This window comes from Thamnophis elegans, chromosome 4, assembly GCF_009769535.1.
Source record: "Thamnophis elegans isolate rThaEle1 chromosome 4, rThaEle1.pri, whole genome shotgun sequence".
Taxonomy (NCBI): domain Eukaryota; kingdom Metazoa; phylum Chordata; class Lepidosauria; order Squamata; family Colubridae; genus Thamnophis; species Thamnophis elegans.
In genome coordinates, this window is record NC_045544.1 from 4,483,241 (window position 1) to 4,504,134 (window position 20,894).

Below are 20,894 nucleotides of genomic sequence, written 5' to 3' on the forward strand. Positions count from 1 at the left end.
AAACCAAAGATGCCTTTTAAAAAACAAGTTTACATCCTATTCTTATGCATGCCAGCGCTGGGTGTGAGGTAATTTAAGGTGGTTCTGATGAGTGTTGTCGGCATCTTCATATCCAGTCACATGGGCGGCAAGCCACTCCCATCCAGTCACATGGGTGGCAAGCCACTCCCACAAAGGAGGCCACACCCACAGAGTAGGTTCGAACAATTTTTGAAACCCACCACTGTCCCGTAGCCATCTGTCAAGAAAGTGTGAACTCCAGAATCCACTGGAGTTGGGTATTGGATGAATTTAAACAAACAATTTGTATTATAGTACTGAAGATAATGGGTTCTTCCAGTCCTATGATTCTATGTCTGTAAGCAACATGAATGAATGAATGAATGAATGAATGATCATTTTCCAGGTGAAAGAAAACATTTATGTCAAATTGTTTGAATGCAAGAATTTAATACACTTTAACTATGTGCACCAAAGAGTAAGTCATTTATTATTTTTGATCCCAGCAGATAATCTTTTGCTTTTAGGTAACAAAAAGAAGAGCTAGGCAAGCTCCATGGCTTTAGCACATCTGGCAGCACTGTGCCATGATAAACAACTGTGGGGATGCTCGGTGGGAGATGCACCATTATCTGAGGTTAAGTAATAAAAGGAACCCTTTGGGGATTGGGGTGCATCCCTTGTAGCCAGATGGAATTCTTGTTGGCTTGTGCTGGGTCTGATTATCTGATGCTCTGGCAAGCAGATATGATGTTACGAGAACTTCAACTGAAGAACCTTCAGCACAGTAGCCACGTAAGCATCATCAGCGATGGGTTTTCTTTGGCTTCCAGGTTCTAGGAATTTCTTAATGGTGGGGAAAGCGCTTATCCTTGCTTTGAAAGCCTAAAGCAATAAATAAACAATGTTTACCATATTGAATTTATAACCCACACATTCGCTAGCCAAGACAGCTCATGGTGGTTGACAATATAAATCAAACGCATTGATAAAACCCACCCATCATAAAATACAGTCAAACTTGAGAACGCAATAGAAATCTGTAAATAAAATTAATGTCCAAAAACATGTTCAAATATAAATATATCACCTTTGTTTACACCTAGGAAATGCAAATTCCTGGGACAAAAAGGCTTGAGCCTTTTCTTTGAACAAACTAGGGAAAGAGCATCCTCGATTTACAATAGTTCATTTAGTAACTGCTCAAAGTTACGATAGCACTGAAAAAAGTGACTTACGAGTCTACTGTTTTTCACACTTATGACCATTGCAGCATCCCTATCATCACATGATCAAACTTTGGATGCTTAGCAACTGGCATTTAATTATGATGGTTCCTGGGGTCATGTGATCAACTTTTGCAGCCTTCTGACGTGGAAAGTCAATGAGGAAGCCAGGTGAAATTTACAGCCATGTAAATTTCCAACTTAGCAAACTGCAGTGTGATGCATTTAACAACTCTGCCGAGAGAGCCCCAAATGGGGCAAAACTCATTTAGCAACTGACTTGCTGTCTCGACAGAAATCATGGGTTCAATTGTGGTCGTAAATCAAGGACTACCTGTACAGCTGATGTCACCACTAAGCGATTCCAACCCAGCTTCCTCTCTTTGGGATTGGTAATGATTTTTTTCAATGGAGGTAGAATTGCCTTCATCAAAGATGGTGCCATGCTTTGGTTGAGAAACGCATTAAAGAAGCATAATTTATTGCCTTCAAAAAATCTCTTCCAGACACTATTACCAATAATCACAAGAGAACTGTATCTAAAAGTCATGTGATGATCCAAGCTTACTTAAACACCTTGTTCCCATCTTCAAGGTGCACAGGAAGATGAGCCAAGGAAGATGAGATACATTAAGCCCTTCCCTTCTATCTTCCTAAACAATCCTGTGAATCCACTGGGTGATATGAAGAATTTTAGGGGGGAAAAATCATAAATCCTTCAATCAATCACAGATGGTTCAAATAGGCCTTCCAGAGTCTTCTGGCACAAGTTCTTGAACCATCCGGAAAGTTCCTTCCGGTGGGCAAAATGGAGACCAAAAAAAAAATCCCCATTGCTGAACTTCAGTACCTATGATCTCCCTTTTGTGGCTTAAGTGGCAGCATAAGTCAGAACCAGCATGTTCATTTATATTATGCGAGTAAAAGCTGGAGTAATAATCACTACTAGATTACCTTTAGTTGAGGGAATGGTGTAAGAATATCAGCTTTTCTCTCTTCCAACATTAAAATTGCTTCAAGCAATTGTATATCTGCCAAGCTGAGGTGATTACCAACTAGGAATTCTTGGTTATGATGTTTCAGAGCCTATAAAATATTTAAAAAAACTTACAGTTGAACCAAAAGGTAGATTAACTGAACTGTGCCCAAAGTTTTTGATTATTAATTTACTCTCCTCAGAAGAAATATAACATAATCTACTAGAAGCAAACTATGGTTATTCAATAGGGACTAAAGAAAATAATTTCTCTATACAATAAATCACTCATATACACATATCAAATGCTAAAAATGGAAGAATAATTGGAAGCAAAGAAAAATAAAGATGACTTCTTGAATATATTGCCACTTTTATTTAAATTCTGGGGCAGAAATCAAAATCAGTTAGGAAAGCAATGAAGCCATGGGCATTGCAAAAAATGAAGAGGAAATATAACACAATTATAAACAGTTCATATAAGGCTGATAATCAGAAACAGCCTTGTATTTCTGAAAGTTTAACCAGTGGCTTGATTCCATCCTGCTTTTCAGAAGTTCTTTTTAAATATAATTTTCATTAAGAATTTTGATTACAATAGTAAAAATGAATACAAATTAAACTTAATTATAAAAGAGAAAAAATAATAAAAAGTACAAAAAAAGAAATATATATATATATTTATCAGCACAAATAAAAAACACAAATATAACAAAGGCAACAGTAAAAATATTGGGTTTCTGTCGTGATGGACTCTTGTGGCGAGCCGATTGACAGAGAATGGAAGCAATTAGCTTCCTCCCATAATTGGGGCATACCAGGGGTTGTGACTTTAAATATATACCTTTCTCCCTGGCTCAGCTGATAACTGATCAGAGCCTGTGGCTTAATGGCTAAGACGTCTGCCTAATATGTAATATAGCCCAGGTTCGAATCCCAGTAAGGGTATGGCTAGCTGATGAGAGCTAAATAGATTGAAATAGATCTATACTAGTCTCCCTTTATTTATTTATCAGCACAAATAAACACACACACACACACACACACACACACACACACACACACACACACACACACACACATATATATATATATATATATATATATATATATATATATATATATATATATATATATATATATTCTCCCGGAGTGGTGCGAACTGGCTGAATCCCACCACTGCCTTCATCCCATGTATAGACACCTTTAGTTACCCCCAAGGTTACAAACAGATACTTCTTCATCACATATCTCATCTCTTATCTATAAGCAAATCCATAAAACATCAACTTTTCAATCCAATTGTCAGCAAAAAGTCTCTAATAACTTTAAGATGCTAATAGTCAATTTCCAAAAGGGATTAAAAAGTGAGGCTTGCGAACTTAAGTGTCCTTTAAAAGGTTCCACTTTGGCTGATCTCATCATCTCCCAATGCTTAAACCCATGGAAAACCACTGATCTACAGTCTCCTCCTCACCACCCAGAGTATATGTGGGTCATTTCCCATCCTCTCCTTATCCGGAGAGGTTCCGAGGAAATGGTTCCACTTTGGCTGATCTCATCATCTCCCAATGCTTAAACCCATGGAAAACCACTGATCTACAGTCTCCTCCTCACCACCCAGAGTATATCTGGGCCATTTCCCATCCTCTCCTTATCCGGAGAGGTTCCGAGGAACTGGTTCCACTTTGGCTGATCTCATCATCTCCCAATGCTTAAACCCATGGAAAACCACTGATCTACAGTCTCCTCCTCACCATCCAGAGTATATCTGGGCCATTTTCCATCCTCTCCTTATCCGGAGAGGTTCCGAGGAACTGGTTCCACTTTGGCTGATCTCATCATCTCCCAATGCTTAAACCCATGGAAAACCACTGATCTACAGTCTCCTCCTCACCACCCAGAGTATATCTGGGCCATTTCCCATCCTCTTCTTATCTGGAGAGGTTCCGAGGAACTGGTCTACTGACCAGTTTCTTGACCTCTGTCATGGTTATTGGCTCCATTTTCACAGAGCCACCTTCTGTTCACCATACCTTCTCCAAAGGTTACTTTCCAGTGGTTCATATTCATAAAGTAATTTAAACACATAATTTGTTCAAACCCAGGAAGCTGACCAGGGAGGCCACTGAACTAGAGCAATAGAAGGAAGAAGTGGAAATTCCTGAGAACTCAGATAAATTCTTTGCTTCAGCTTTAAGTTCTGAGGAAATAGGGACTATTTGAACCTCAGCTGGAATTTATGTTTCGGTAGGTGGGACAGAAAGTTGTTTTTGGGCAAGCGGAGTAACTGGTGATGGAAGTATAGCCTTGTTTACCAAATTAAAAACAAACAATTCCCTGGAAGGAAGGTTTTAAAAAGCTTTACGCTGATGATCTGACAAAAATACAAATTGATTTTTAAATTAAGCATCTATTCTCAAAGTTCAGAAAACACAATATAACTAAACGAAATAACGCAAAGCTCAAGGATATCCGCTTGAAAGCATTATTGAGCCGAGGTGGCGCAGTGGTTAGGGTGCGGTACTGCAGGCCACTTCAGCTGACTGTTATCTGCAGTTCGGCTGTTCAAATCTCACCGGCTCAAGGTTGACTCAGCCTTCCATCCTTCCGAGGTGGATGAAATGAGGACCCAGACTGTGGGGGCAATATGCTGACTCTCTGTAAACCGCTTAGAGAGGGCTGAAAGCCCTATGAAGCGGTATATAAGTCTACTGCTATTGCTATTGCTATTGCTATTTATGCACCACTGTGTTTTGCACTTACCATAAGTGTTGCTTCCATTCTTTTCTGCAAGGATTTGTTTAATGCATTCAGAATATTTACCAATCTTTCTCCTCGCCAATCTTTCTCCGGATGGTTGGCAAAGGGGAAATCAGCATAGGTTACTGTGTTATTTCTGTCTGTGGTCTGATGTAAAATAAGAAAAGAAAAAGGAGCGAGAAGTTTGATTTGAGTGGTCATTAATTTCCTAGAGCCAGGATTCTTAAAACATTTTGGATTTTATCTTGTCAGAATATAGCCAATTTAAACTTCCAGAAGTACATTCTGAGTGTGGGCACTTTTTCCCTGCATATTATTAATAAAAAGCTACCATTTTCTCATAAATGACCCTGGCTCGCTCAGTCCTTTTTAACATTTATCCATTAATTTGTTCATTAAAGCAACAGCCCAAATTCCTAATCAAGAGTCTTTCAATCATTTTCCAATTTCTTGCTGACTCAATTTGCTTTAAAAAATGTGTAAACTGTTTAGAGGGGGCTGAAAGCCCTATTAAGCGGTATAGAAGTCTAATAAATAAATAAATAAATAAATAAATAAATTAGCAAGCATTATTTTATATATACTGTCTGTTTCTTATACTCTTCCACTTCAAGGAGGAATCCAAGAAACTATAGGTCAGTTTATTTAACAAGTAAAACCTTAGAACATTTTCCTTACTCAAAGAAGTAAGGTCAGAAGGTCAGAAGCCTGTCCCGTAAATTAGGCAACTACTTGGTGGCTAAATCCATTTCTCAAATTACTTAATACGGTAGCTGAATGGTAAAAGCCCCAACCACTTTTCATCAGTTAACGTAGTATTTCCAAGCACTGTGTTTGTAAAAACAAACAACTAATCCTAGTCTATTTGGCCATTCTTGGCTAACTTCCCAGTCCTGAAGTGTATTGTTGTGCGTACCAAAATATTTGGAGTTTATCACAGGTTGCTACACGAACCGTTTCGGGTGGTGACAAGGACAGGATCATAGCGAGCACTGATTGGAGGTTTTATCCAGTTAGGGCATCAGAAGAGAACTTCATCCTGTCGTAATTTAGGCTGGGTTCACAAAATACATGCTTGAACAATCTATTTGGCTGCTTCAAATAACAGCTAAAGCTAAATCTAAGGAAAATACGTAACTACCCAGGATACTGTGTGAACGTGGCTTAGATTTCAAAGGGAGAAAGATAAAAACAGTCTGATATTTTAAAGACAAATGCCGGAAAAATCTGCCTTCTGTGCATGCATGAATGCCCTGAATCCAATGCCATTTGCCCCTAAATGAAAGGGTAACTGCTAGAAGAAATGTTAAGTATGGGCCCACCTTTTCATAGACTGGGAGGTATCTGGTCTCGGCCTTTTAGATAAACGCAGTAAGTTGCTTCTCCTTTTCCTCAGGTGAAGAAAACGGGTAGTACAAAATAAGTCCCATCAGGTCCATGGTCCCTTCCGCGTACATGTCAATTCTGTGAAGGAGAAATGTTACGTCACACTTCAAGAAGCATTAAATTTTACTTAGCTTACTGTTCTGACCCCCCTCTTCCTACACCAAAGCACGCCGAGACAAAGATACTTCAATGATTTATTAACACACAGACTAGAACTTGGCAGCAATCCAGCACAGACCAGGCCTTGGCAGCAATCCAGCACAGACTAGACTTTGGCAGCAATCCAGCACAGACTAAACTTGGCAGCAATCCAGGCCTGCCAAGCTAGCCACGATAGCTTCTCCAACTCTAGTAAATACGTTGATTCCTGCAACGAGCATGTGGAAAGTCATTCCTTTTATAGTCTTGAGAGGAGCCTAATTACCACCAGCTGAGTTCAATTATCTCCTGTAACTGTGTAACTGTTCTTTACATCTATTAGCCCTCCGTTGCCGGGCATCCAGAACCAACTCCCTTGTCTCCTCCCCACTGCTCCAATGCATGACGTCAGGATCACACTCCTTTGTCTCCTCCCCACTACTCCAAGGCTCAGGTGCCTCCTGGTGGCCAACCAGCCTCTCTGCGCCCTGTTCGGAGTCGGAACCCTGTCCAGGGTCCTCCACAGCCTCCAGAATTGACTCATAGGGCCCCTCGCTGTCGGAGTCTGGTGGCAGCTCCACCGGCTCCTGCTGGGCCACAACAGTTTACTATTGTTTACATACTTGTGTCAGAAATTGGGACTCTGAAATACCTGATGGGAAGATTTGTGTCACAATGTCACCGGCAATATTGTTCTGATGTCATCTTGGCTTGCTGCAGAGATCTTGCCTTGGCTATAGCAGTTGATCCAGTGGTGGGATTCAAACTTTTTTACTACCGGTTCTGTGGGTGTGGCTTGGTGGGCGTGGAGGGGAAAGGATACTGTAAAATCCCCATTCCTTCCCAATCAGCTGGGACTCGGGAGGCAGAGAATAGATGGTGACGAGGCCAGTCAGAGGTGGTATTTACCGGTTCTCCGAACTACTCAAAATTTCTGCTACTGGTTCTCCAGAACTGGTCAGAACCTGCCGAATACCACCTCTGAGCTGATTCCCCAGCTTCAATAGTCACATGTGAAATGCCTATTTTCCTGAGAAGGGTCATTGTCTGGGGCCATTTCCTGTACTACAGTTGCCAAATGCTCTATTTGATGGCTTTCTTAAATATCCCATAGTTCTTTTTCTCCTCTGAGACTGGAAAAAACAGAGACACTGTCCTCTGACTAAAGCTAATTCAGGGCAAGATGGTTGGCTGTGCACGGAGTGAAACCTTAGTCTTTGTGAAGATGGGCTCAAATGTGCACTAAAAAGGGACTTCTTCTTTTGCCCTTCCTTACATATTTCACTGTTGAAGAGCTTAGAGATGAAGGCCAAACTCCACTGGCAGCAGAGACTGTAGGAGAAATTTTAGAAGACAATTGCCCAGGAAAAGCAATTCTATCAAGGACAGGGTCTATAAAATAGAACCACTCTCTGCAAGTAGAGAGCCGAGGTGGCGCAGTGGTTAAATGCAGCACTGCAGGCTACTTCAGCTGACTGCAGTTCTGCAGTTCGGCTGTTCAAATCTCACCGGCTCAAGGTTGACTCAGCCTTCTGTCCTTCCGAGGTGGGTAAAATGAGGAACCGGATTGTTGGGGACAATATGCTGACTCTGTAAACCGCTTAGAGAGGGCTTTCAGCTGTGAAGCGGTATATAAGTCTATCTGCTATTGCTATTGTTAAGTACCCAATTCCTTCAAAAGGTGTTGGCTTGGAATGATGGGCACTATGACCCACTTAACTTGGAAACTGAAGATAGCACTATTGGCCTGCATACATATTTGCTTCCCTTATTCTCCTCGGTTCCCATGGAGTAACACAAAAACAGTGAATTACTGTATGGCTATTAGATAAAAGAGGGGAAAGATGGTTAGCACAAATTTTTTTGCACAAGTTGTGGGTTCCCAGCCTTTTGAAACTGCAGAACGGGGTCTTATGGGGAGAGAGGGCTGACTGAAGACAATTTACAGGCAGAGCTGACAACAACAACTTTGTACAAGGAATCCAAAGCAGATCAGCAATCTTTGATCTCTGGATCAAAGAGAATGATGTGAGATTACCCAAGCTGTTTCTCTTATGGCCATTCCTTTTCTTTACAAGGAGACCTCATGACAGCAAGCTTGTGGGGAGGGGAAACCAGGATATAGGGTAATTTACTATTTTGCTCCAGTTACAAACTGGAGACTTTAAAGAATACTTAGATTCGTCCACTTTCCTTGCTAACTACTTTTAGGAAACTGCCCATTAATGGATTTAAAAGGTTAATCATCTTCAGAATGACATAAGAGAATGGATAGTCTTAATCCTCAATTTGAGAATATGAAGGTTTACTTTTATAATTTTCAATCACTTAAAATAAACAGCCAAGGGAAAGCTTAGGTTTTGGCTACGGAATGTTCTGAGGATTCAAATACTTTAAATATTTGGACTTTAAATATTAAAATTTTGAAATTATTTTTCTAAAAAAATCAAGCGAATATTTGTAGAAAAGAAAAATTGCTTTTGCGTTTGGAATTAAAAGACAAGCAATTTATAATAGCAGTTAGAGAATACCAGAATACCAAAGTTGGAAGGGACCTTTGAGGTCTTCTAGTCCAACCCCCAGCTCAGGTAGGAAACCTTATACCATTTAATAGAATTGGTGGTCCAATCTCTTCTTAAAAACCTCCAATGATGGAGGATCCACAACTTTGGGAGGCAAGTCATTCCACTGATTAATTGTTCTAACTGTCGGGAAATTCATCCTTAGTTCTAGGCTGGTTTTCTCCTTGATTAGTTTTGATCCATTGATTCTTCTACCTTCAGATGCTTTGGAGAACAGGCTGGCCCCCTCTTCTTTCTGGCAGCCCTTTAGATATTGGAACACTGCTAACACGTCACCGCTAGTCCTTCTTTGCATTAAACTAGGAACAAAGGAATTAATGAGCCGAGGTGGCGCAGTGGTTAGGGTGCAGTACTGCAGGCCACTTCAGCTGACTGTTATCGGCAGTTCAGCGGTTCAAATCTCACCGGCTCAAGGTTGACTCAGCCTTCCATCCTTCCGAGGTGGGTGAAATGAGGACCCGGATTGTTGTTGGGGGCAATATGCTGACTCTGTAAACCGCTTAGAGAGGGCTGAAAGCCCTATGAAGCGGTATATAAGTCTAACTGCTATTGCTAACTGTGAATTCTGTCTCCTTCAGCAATTATTTCATTTCTTAGTAGAAAAGCTGCAAAACCAGACCGTTCTAGTTCCACTTTGACTCAGTTACTTTTCTGGCTGTGTGCAGAGCTGGTATCTTTACCTTTGGTTCCATTTCGACACAAAAAACCTGAGTCATGGATTGTCAGCAGGATTGACGGGGGCAGGAAAAGACAAGCAAAGCCAATATTGATATTGGCAATCAGACTAAAATGAGGACTTCAGAACAAGGCTTGAATGTGATTATGGAACTTGTTTGTACCAAAGAAAGAGGGGAAATGCATTATATTCTGCAAGGAAGGATAGAAGGGCTGTTTTGCAGATAAAATTACAGGTGATCTGAAATTGATTTTTATCTTTCTTTTGTTAAGTCAGTTGGGCCACTGGATTGCAGTCCAGAATGGTAAATTGCTCTTTCACCATGGAAGCTAATTGGCTCAGATGCTCTCTTTTGAAAAGCTGAGCTCCTCTGTGAGGGGTCAAAGGTAAAGGCCTTTTCCTGCAAAGAGGTTTTTTTTTTCAAGTCATTGGCTCCAACCATGGATAGGAGACAGCCAAATTATGCAAGAAGTCAAATGTGACATTTAAAAAAAATAATGCTGTACAAATGGCTTTAGGTGGAAAGCCAAATTACACATAATGTTAAACTTTGCATTTAACCTACTAGTTTTTTAAAATGCATCTTTTTATGGAGAGGGAGGGCGGGAGGGAGGGAAGGGGAGGTGTCCATGAAACATGAGGCGGGATTTAACACTTGTCTTGGATTCATTGGCTGGTACGTCAGTTATAGCCCCACCCTGAATCTCAACAAATTTGCAGTCGCAGCTCATTATTTTCCAACTAGAATATTGCAATTCATTGCAGGTGAGGCTGCTCTGAAAAAACACACATCAACTGTAATTTGTACAAAAGGCCATAGTCCAATTATTGGCCAACATTATTCACCAAGAGCTGATTATACCTGTGATTTGGTATCATTAGATTTCCACATGCAATTCAAAATCCTGTTTTAACTCATGATACCCTGTATAATTCAGATAGATAGATAGATAGATAGATAGATAGATAGATAGATAGATAGATAGATGGATGGATGGATGGATGGATGGATGGATGGATGGATGGATAGATAGATGATAGATAGATAGATAGATAGATAGATAGATAGATAGATGATAGATAGATGATAGATAGGTAGGTAGGTAGGTAGGTAGGTAGGTAGGTAGGTAGGTAGGTAGGTAGGTAGATAGATAGATAGATAGATAGATAGATAGATAGATAGATAGATAGATAGATAGATATGATAGATAGATAGATAGATAGATAGATAGATAGATAGATAGATAGATAGATAGATAGATATGATAGATAGATAGATAGATAGATAGATAGATAGATAGATAGATAGAGAGAGAGAGAGAGATAGATAGATAGATAGATAGATAGATAGATAGATAGATAGATAGATAGATAGAGGTAGATAGATAGATAGAGATAGATAGAGATAGATAGAGATAGATGATAGATAGATAGATAGATAGATAGATAGATAGATGATAGATAGATAGATAGATAGATGATAGATAGATAGATAGATAGATAGATAGATAGTTACATAGATAGATGATAGATGATAGATGATAGATAGATAGATATAGATATAGAGATATAGATAGATAGATAGATAGATAGAGATAGATAGATAGATAGATAGATAGATAGATAGATAGAGAGAGAGAGAGAGAGAGAGAGATGATAGATGATAGATAGAGATAGAGATAGAGATAGATAGATAGATAGATAGATAGATAGATGATAGATAGATAGATAGATAGATAGATAGATAGATAGATAGATAGATAGATAGATAGATAGATATTGATCCATCTGTCACATTCTTCCCAGGAGAGACATCTGCTAATACCAGGCAGTGCTGTTTTTCAGCTATTGCTCCGGCTATTTATGTCTTGCATTTTGGCTGTGTGATTTATTTAGTTATTATTATGATTCTATATTGTTTACCATTCGGATTTAAATGGTGCTTACTATGAACACTTAATCGGCTGTATAATTCATGAAGTTCTTTTTTTTATTTGCTAGTAAAACGAATAAATAATAAAAAGCATGCTGGTAGAATAAATAAAATCATAGATAACAAAAGGTATATAATTAATTTGAAATAAATAAATAAATAAATAAATAAATCTAATGGGACGCCCTTAAGGGATAGGTGTGGGAATAACTCAAATTATTTCCTTGGAAACGACTGCCGTTTATAAAAAGTCTAATAGGTTCCAAAGTGCAAAGATGTAGGTTGAGGCGACGGAGTGGAAATTGGACAATTATTACAAAGATACTATAACCTTTCAATGCTCTCTCTCAACAAGCCCAATAACGCTGCTTCATTTAACTTCTCACAACTAGATGCACAAATCAGGAGAACACGCCAGTAGAACATTAATGGGTGACATGGGACTGGCAAAACATTTACCAGAGGCTCCAGGACTATTTTATAAAGGGAAAGGTTCCCCTCACACATATGTGTTAATTGTTCCTGAATCTAGGGGGCAGTGCTCATCTCTGTTTCAAAGCTGAAGAGCCAGCGCTATCCGAAGACGTCTCCATGGTCATGTGGCTGGCATGACTAAATGCCGAAGGCGCACGGAACGCTGTTACCTTCCCACCAAAGGTGGTTCCTATTTTTCTACTTGCATTGTTACATGCTTTCGAACTGCTAAGTTGGCAGAAGCTGGGACAAGTAATGGGAGCTCACTCCGTTACGTGGCGCTAGGGATTCGAACTGGCGAACTGCTGACCTTTCTGATCGACAAGCTCAGCGTTTTAGCCAATGTGCCACTGTGTCATCACTATTTTATATACCACACCAGAAATAAATGGTCTAAAACCTTTTTCTTCTTGGCGTGCGAGAATTGTTTCTCATTCATAGCCAATGCACATTGGTGAGCATGGAGGAAGGCGGTCATATTAGGGGGGAGATTTTGTATCAGGTCTAAGATGATGAATTGCAATACTGTACTGTGTTCGTTCTTTCAGATCCTTCCCAAGCAGATTATATTTCCCTGCAATGTATCTGAGAATAGCCTTGGTCTGGACCAGCTTCAGCCCATCCATCTCCACCAGCGGGACTTGATCAAACAGCAGATATCCATCTGGAGGAAGAGGGGAGAAAAGGAAAGGAAGGGAAACACAGCATCACTGACTAGGTCTAGGATAGTGGTTCCCAAACTTGGCAACTTTAAGACTTGTGGACTTCAACTCCCAGAATTCTCCAGCCAGCAGAGCCGTTTCAAAGCCGAAGAGCCAGCGCTGCCCGAAGACGTCTCCGGGGTCATGTGGCCGGCATGACTCAACACCGAAGGCGCATGGAATGCTGGTTCCTTCCCACCAAAGGTGGTCCCTATTTTTCCACTTGCATTTTTACATGCTTTCGAACTGCCAGGTTGGCAGAAGCTGGGACAAGTAACGGGAACTCACTCCATTATGCAGCACTAGGGATTCAAATCGTCGAACTGCCAACCTTTCTGATCAACAAGGTCAGCGTTCCAGCCACTGAGCCACCGTGTCCCTGAGATTAGACAGAGATAAATAGATGAATGGATGGATGGATGGATGGATGGATGGATGGATGGATGGATGGATGGATCGATCGATGGATGGATAGGCATGGGTATGGGTGTGGAGATAGGTATAGGTATAGATATAGATATATCGATATAGATAATATAATGGTCAGCCCTGTGATCCACCCCTTACAACAGACCTTTTGCTCACTTATTTCTTAAATTTCACTCATATTCAAATTTCTACAGGTAAAACATGTTCGACCTATTTACCAGTAAAGTGCCATGCCCATGTTCCCCACTTATACTTGTTTATTGTAAAGAAACGCTGAACTGATGAATACTTGCCCTTTATCACCGATTCACATTTCTTTCTGAACAACTGGATGGAAAAAGAGGGAAGCTTTTACAATTTGTTATAAAAGGAGGATGTAGTACAGTGGTGAGATTCAGCCAGTTCGCACCTGTTCGGGAGAACCAGTTTGTAACTTTCTAAGCAGTTGGGAGAACCGGTTGTTGGAAGAAATCTCATTTTGTTTTTTCCCCACTTTTCAGGGCTTATGCTGTAAGGAAGGGAGGAAGGAAACATTCTGGTGTTGTTTCTAGCCTAATCTTTATTGCCCTGCTTACAGAAACTGCCCCTACAGTTAACCCTTATGACATTGTGACAGCTAAGGCGAAACTCCCATTGACATGAGTGATGTCAAGTTGGCCATGCCTATCCAGTCAATAGCAATAGCAATAGCAATAGCAGTAGACTTATATACCGCTTCATAGGCCTTTCAGGCCTCTCTAAGCGGTTTACAGAGAGTCAGCATATTGCCCCCAACAATCTGGGTCCTCATTTTACCCACCTCGGAAGGATGGAAGGCTGAGTCAACCCTGAGCCGGTGAGATTTGAACCGCTGACCTGCTGATCTAGCAGTAGCCTGCAGTGCTGCATTTAACCACTGCGCCACCTTGGCTCTTGGTGGTCACATGACCACCAAGTCACGCCTACCCAGCTGGTCATTAGGGCAGAGAACCGGTTGTTAAATTATTTGTATCCCCCCACTGATACAGTGCCCACAAAACCATTATCTGGCAGGGTGGAGTGGAGTTCTCAGAGAGCCCCAAGAATTCCACATCTCAACCCTGAGCCACAAATATTATCTTCTGCTGCATTCTCTGATGTTTGGACATGATGAGACAACTTTCTTGTTGGTTTTAGCAGCTGAGTGAAACGAAAGCTCCTCCTGATCCATATGCATAGCAAATTGCACTCTTGGCACAGATTTCTCTGCTACATGCCATGGCTAGTGGCTACCTTTGAAAGTCAACACTTTTTCTGCCAATCCTTGTCTGCCAGTTCCCAAGACCTGCTTCCCTGGGGCAACTTCATTACTCTGCTTCAGGATGGGGCTCAACAAAGCCAAACAGAGCAGAATTGCAGGTTGCGGCAGGCCGCACATTATACAACCTGTGAATGCAAATGTGCTACCTCCTCTCACACATGCTGGCAAAACACGGACACTAACCTCACCCATCGCTACAAAAGCTATGGGTGGCATATGAGAGTCATGGAAAGATGCACGCTTGGCATCACGGAACAAGTTAGAAAAGATCTGCACATGGATTAGAGAACAAACATATATATATATATATACACACACACACACACACATACATACATACATATACATATATACAAAGTCACAACTCCTGGTATGCCCAAATATGGGAGGAAGATCACACTTCCATTCTCTGTCCTTCGGCTCGTGACAAGAGACCATCCAGACAGAAACCCAATATTTTTACTGTTGCCTTTGTTACATTTGTGTTGCATTTGTGCTGATAAATAAATAAAGGGAGACTAGTATAGATCTATTTCAAGCTATTTAGCTCTCATCAGTAAGGGTATGGCTAGCTGATGAGAGCTAAATAGCTTGAAATAGATCTATACTAGTCTCCCTTTATTTATTTATCAGCACAAATATCACACACACATACACACACACACGTGTGTGTATGTGTGTGTGTGTGTATGTATGTATGTATGTATGTATGTATGTATGTATTTAGTGTCACAACCCCTGGTATGCCCCAAATATGGGAGGAAGCTAACTGCTTCCATTCTCTGTCAATCGGCTCATCGCAAGAGTCCATCACAACAGAAACCCAATATTTTTACTGTTGCCTTTGTTACATTTGTGTTGCATTTGTGCTGATAAATAAATAAAGGGAGACTAGTATAGATTTATTTCAAGCTATTTAGCTCTCATCAGCTAGCCATACCCTTACTGGGATTCGAACCTGTGCTGTATATATATCGAACCTGTGCTGTATATGTATCAAAAGAATAAAAGAATTGAAATGGAAATGGGCTGGTCACATAGCAAGACAAACTGATGGCGGGTGGGCCAAGGCAGTCATAGAATGGATCCCACCTGATGAAAAGCCTCCACGAAAGAGACCTAACACAAGATGAATCAACAGCATCAGCAAGTTTTATTGGCGCAATTCGCAAAAGAAAACTCAGAATATATTGGTTGGAAACATGCGGAAGAGACCTCCATCCTGCAATAGATAGATAATGGCTAAGATGAGGAGGAGGAGGATGACGATGATGAGGAAGAACACAAAAGAAAACTCAGAATATCTTGGCTGGAAACATGCGGAAGAGACCTTCATCCTGCAATAGATAGATAATGGCTAAGATGAGGAGGAGGAGGATGACGATGATGAGGAAGAACGCAAGTGACTTCTCTTTTCATGTAGACCACAGATGACTCCCTGAACAAACACTACATTCTCTTGGGCCTGTTGGAGATGGATCTTCTCATGGGAGGACTGAGAGAGGAGAGCAGCAATGATTTCCTGAATCATTTTTACACCGGCACTGAAAAATATGACTCATCACCGTTTTTCACAGCCACAACCTTTCCAGCATCCTCGTGATCAGATGCTTGAACAGCTGGTTCAAACGGATGGCTGCTGCTGTGTCCCGTGGTCACACGATCATCTTTTGCAAAGAATAGCAATAGCAATAGCAGTTAGACTTATATACCGCTTCATAGGGCTTTCAGCCCTCTCTAAGCGGTTTACAGAGTCAGCATATTGCCCCCAACAACAATCCGGGTCCTCATTTCACCCACCTCGGAAGGATGGAAGGCTGAGTCAACCTTGAGCCGGTGGGATTAGAACCGCTGAACTGCAGATAGCAGTCAACTGAAGTGGCCTGCAGTACTGCACCCTAACCACTGCGCCACCTCGGCTCTTGCTGACAAGCAAAAGTCAATGGGGGAGGCAGATTCCCTGAACAACCGGCTCACTCATTCATCGGCTGCAGTGAATCGCTTAACAACTGTGTCAAGAAAGCTTGTAAAATGGGGAAAAAACTCACTTAACAAATGTCTCACTTAACAACAGAAATTTTGGGCTCAATTGTGGTCATAAGTTGAAGTCTACCTGTGGCTCCACATAGAAAGCAGCAAAAGGGAAGACAAGTACAGGAAATCCTCCAGAAAATGATGCAGAGCACATGTAATGCACCATCAGTTTAGACCCATGATGGAAAACCTATGGCACACGTACCACAGGTGGCACACAGAGCCCTCTCTGTGGGCACATGAGCCATCGCCCCAGCTCAGCTCCACCACGCATGTTGGTGTGCCTCCCACTGGCCAGCTGATTTTCGGGTCTCTGCTGCGCACGCGTGTACGCATGTGAGCACTCGTTCCCATGGCCCGTTTTTGGTCCCAGGAGGTTTCAGGGAGGCCTGCTAGGCTCAAAACGGGCATGGCGTGTGTGTATCAGCACACATGCACGAGGGCACAGGGGGATCACACGTGCATGTGCAGGGGGCGGAGCACACAGGGGTTATGCATGGATTGCATTATGGATGTGAGCTTACGTATACATGCTGTCACGCGCGCACACACACATGCTTTCGGCATGTGAGGACAAAAGGGTTAGTCATCACTGGTCTACACCAAGGGTCAGCAAACTGCGGCTCTGGAGCCGCATGTGGCTCTTTCCTCCCTCTGCTGCAGTTCCATCACCAGTCGACACCACAATTTTGAAAGGAGCTTCCGTTGTTGGGGGGGGGGAAGCACAGTGCGCCAGGATAAGACTCTATGGCAAGGAGAGGGTTTTCCAATTGTCTCCACAATTGATAGGGCTTCCGATTATGACAGGTAGAGGAAAAAGTACGCCGCGCTAGGAGGAGACTCTATGGTGGGGGAACCGGACTTCCGGTCAGCTCCAGGATTGAACAGGGGTCTTCCGGTTAGGACCTTTGTGGCTCCTGGTGTTTTCTTTTCTGTGGGAAACGGGTCCAAATGGCTCTTTGAGTGTTTACGTTTTCCGACCCCTGGTCGGAAAGACAGATTTTATGTATTACTAACAACTCCAGCATCAGATTCTCATATTTCTCATATTTCTCTAGAAGAAGTTTAACTTAAGTGATCAGGGTCTTAAGGCTACCTTATAAATCTCCTTTTCAAAATCATGCCCAAACAAGATAATTGTTGAAAGATATGGTGATACATTTCAGTGGTGCAATCTACACCCCAATCAACCCCGCACAAAAGGCTTGGAGAAGATTGAATAACTGCACGCTAGAAATTGGCATCAAGTCTTTGTTGTCTTTAATGTTTGTATGTTTTAATCTGTTTAGTTTTATAGTTTCAATATAACTTCATAAGTTGTTTTAACTTTTGACTGGGAGCCTCCCATAATTTGTTGGAAGATGGGCAACTGTTCTGATCCCCCACGTCCCACACCAACACACACTCCGAGCCAAAGATAAGTTATGGCATTTAATTAACAGACAGACAGGTCCTTGGCAGCAGCTGGGCACAGACAAGCTTGGGCAGCAATCCAGCACAGATAAGCCATGGCAGCAATACAGCCTGCCAAGCTCACAATAATGTTCTCCGACATTAGTTCCTGCATTGACTTCTGCAAGAGGGGCGTGTGCACAAGCAGTCTTTTTATAGTCTGGAGAGAAGCCTAATGACCACCAGCTGAGTGCAATTTACCTCCTGTAATTGCGTAATTGTTCCTTACGCCTATTAGCTCTCCGGTGCAGGGCATCTAGGAACAACTCCCTTGGCTCCTCCCCACTGGTCCAAGGCTCAGGCGCCCCCTGGTGGCCAATTAGCCTCTCTGCGCCCTGCTCGGAGTCGGAACCCTGTCCAGGGTCCTCCACATCCTCCAGAGCCGACTCATAGGGCCCCTCGCTGTCGGAGTCTGGTGGCAGCTCCAATGGCTCCTGCTGGGCCACAACAGGCAACTATTTAAATGTTTTGAATGAGTGGATGGATGGATGATCGATCAATGCTCCCCCACTCTACAAAGCATGTAAAATATAAGTACAGCTTAAATTGTGTCGCTTTCATCTTGAACATTTTTGTCCCACCCAGTCCCATCCGCCCCGTCACCCAGTTCTCATTCAAGTATAAGTCACTTACCAAATTTATTTCAATGATAATAGCTAAAGAATAATTGCTGCATTTACCTTTAACTAATTTCAAGTATTGTTCTCTTGTTTCCAAAAATACTTCTTCAAACTGGAAAAAGAGAGGGGAAAAAACTGCTTTAACTTTGTATTACATAGTACAGAATTTTCTAAACCAGGTTTAAAATACCTTTGAGGCAGAGGTGGGCTCCTACCAGTTCGCACCAGTTCAGGAGAACCGGTTCGTCAAATCTACCAAACTGATTAGAAGAGGTTCCACCAGTGGACCCGGAAAGCAGGCCACACCTACAGAAGAGGTTCCAAAAATTTTTGAAACCCACCACTCACACACACACACACACACAGAAAGAGAAAGGGAAGAAAGGAAAAAAGAAAGAAAAAAAAAAAGAAAAAAAAAAAAAAAGAAAGAAAAGTGAGAGAGATGAAAGAACAAAAGGAAAAAGGGACAGAGAGACAAAAGGAAGGAGAGAGAGAGAGAGAGAGAGAGAGAGGAGAGAGAACACATGGCCAGCAAGCCACTCCCACCAGGTCACATGGCTGGCAAGCCACTCCCACAAAGGAGGCCACACCCACAGAGTAGGTTCGAAAAATTTTTGAAACCCACCACTGCTTTGAGGCCTCATTATTCCCCAAATGAGGAAAATTAGTTCAATGGGAGAAAGTTAAATCTCTCATTTCATTTCTTAACTCCTTCCAAAGCTCCACTCCCTGACCCAAATCAGGGGAAAGATTTGGCCTCTGCCTACCCTTGAGTAGGGCTACTCGACCTAAGCTGCAAAACTAACAACGACCACTCAGGGCAGCAAAAGGATAAAGGAAACCTTTTACTCCCACCTAGAGCAGCCATAAACTCCGCTGAGTTTATGAGACTTGCAAAATTCAATTACTATGCCTATTTGCAATGGGGTGTACTTCGGATTACTAGTAGAGAAGAGGTGGGTTCCACACGAACAAGCAACAACTCAGTTCAGATAGCTTGTGCGAGAGAAAGAGGTTAACCGGGCTCCCACCCAATAGTTGCAGGAATAAATGCTTTAGGGGGGGGGTGTTGTCGTGCTTTAGCTTGGCAAGAATCTGTCTATGGGTGAGAAACATAAAGAAATCTTCTTGGAGGAATCACAATGTGTCCTTCTTGGTTTTTTGAACCCTGACACTGTTAGAATGAATTAAGTAATCTTGATCTGTGTGGTTTTGCTTCCTTTGACTGGTCTACCTTACAGGGCTGACAAAAATAGAAGAAACAAACCTCAACTCCAGCTGCTGCTAAGAGCCAGCGTACAGATTCCATTAGTCCTCTGCCATTGAAATAGGTCAGTTGGGTTTCCCAGACATATTTTGCAAGTTCTGGACCTCCTGATTGAATTGCAAGATAGGAAATAAATTTAATATAATCCATTATTTCTAAGAAAATGTATGCAACCTTGCAGAAAAATCAAAGCCTAAGTCTGGTGAGAATTCCGCTGCAGGTACAGTTAGTCTGCCTAGAGAAATGTTAAGATAGGGTGTGGTCTGCTTACAGATTGACAATGCAATTCATTTAAAGCGTGTGTGAGAACGTGTGTCTGTTCTTCACAATGAAAGAACGCCATTACTTACATTCTCCATAGCGGTGGAAAGCTAACACGTAAATGTAGAGATTACAAGAGAATGGTTTGTTTAATGAGCTGGGAGTTGATACAATTCTGATTGAAATGGTTTCAGGCAGGAGTGGGCTTCAAAATTTTAGCAAGGGTTTCTCTGCCCGGTTGCTGAGTAGGCGTGGCCTAGTCAGCCTCCTGCACCATGGTGGGGTGCAGAGGTGGGTTCCTACCAGTTCGCACCTAATCGGTAGAACCGGTTCATCAAATCTACCAAACCGGTTAGAAGAGGTTCCACCGGTGGACCCGGAAAGCAGGCCACACCTACAGAAGAGGTCCCAAACTTTTTTGAAACCCACCACTGGTCCTTGGATATGATTATTCTACACTATCATGCTCATGTTTATAAAACTCAGGGCCTCTGTGAAAGGTAAGGATGACTATGGTTTGTGGTGCAATCAGAACATTGCGTGTATTCAAGTTGTTTTAACGCAAACCAAAGATGCCTTTTAAAAAACAAGTTGACACCTATTCTTATGCATGCCAGTGCTGTGTGTGAGGTGATTTAAGGTGGTTCTTTTTTTTTTGAATGAATATTTTTATTCCATTTTCATTTTCATAACAAAA

At 41.8% G+C, this 20,894-nt stretch overlaps 1 pseudogene; it reads right to left on the bottom strand.

The window, feature by feature from the left end:
* Positions 1-467: 467 nt before the first annotated feature.
* On the bottom strand, positions 468-20,005 carry LOC116507101 (annotated as a pseudogene).
* Positions 20,006-20,894: the final 889 nt, after the last annotated feature.